Source organism: Pygocentrus nattereri, chromosome 2 (genome assembly GCF_015220715.1).
Source record: "Pygocentrus nattereri isolate fPygNat1 chromosome 2, fPygNat1.pri, whole genome shotgun sequence".
Taxonomy (NCBI): Eukaryota; Metazoa; Chordata; class Actinopteri; order Characiformes; family Serrasalmidae; genus Pygocentrus; species Pygocentrus nattereri.
In genome coordinates this window covers 26,232,867-26,233,776 of record NC_051212.1, presented here as the reverse complement: position 1 = coordinate 26,233,776, position 910 = coordinate 26,232,867, and positions in this window count along the sequence as shown.

The window sequence follows — 910 nt, the reverse complement described above, 5'->3', positions numbered from 1 at the left end:
AATATATAATCTTAGCTAAAGACTAAATATATATATTTATATATATATAGAGTCTGAGACTTCCGGTGTGGCGCAGCATGGTGTAGCCGTGTTTTTGCAGCTCTCCGCCGATCGGAGTTTTATTTTAATGTTTTGAGGCTCGTTTTCACTTCTTGGTTGGTTTGTCACTGCACTTAATTTCTTTGTGAACTTTGTGGACTTGTTTGGTGGACATTATGCCTCCAAAAGCCGCTAAAGCTACCAAAGATCCCGGTCCCTCTCAGCTGCTTATACGGCCAGCTCTCCAACACACAGCCTCGCCGTCGAGAGCCGTTACTCACCCTACGGCTAAGTACCTCACTCCGGTTGAGACGCTGGTGTGATGAGCTGGAGTCCAGGTCTCGCCGCCAGAACATCAGGATCGTCGGTGTCCCAGAGGGGGAGACGATCTCGCTCACCAGCTCTGCAGTATCAGAGTTGCTGCGGCAGGCCTTTGACTTGGACAACGCTCCTGCACTGTAAACCCTAACAAGTTAAGTTTACTCAAATTATTTGAGGTAATTCGTTGAATTAAGTTTCGAAACTCAGTTTTTTTTGTAATTTGTAAAACTATTGAGTTGAACAAACGCATGTCTTTAAATTCAACAGACAAACCCTAAGTAATTGACACTCAATATGTACTGGACCTGTAACTTAACTTTTTAAGTCATAGTAACTATTGCACAACTGATCTAACTTGCTTGTGTAAGTTTATTGCAATTATTATAAAAACTCATCAAAATATGCACATAGTACTGGTTTTATACCCAAAATATTCTAAATTCAGGTGGCACTAATATTACAACTGCAAAAACATCCAAATTACTTAAAGTCAATGGTATCAAATCTTATTTATTGGAAAAGAGCAACAGTTTCATAAAACTGAAAAAGG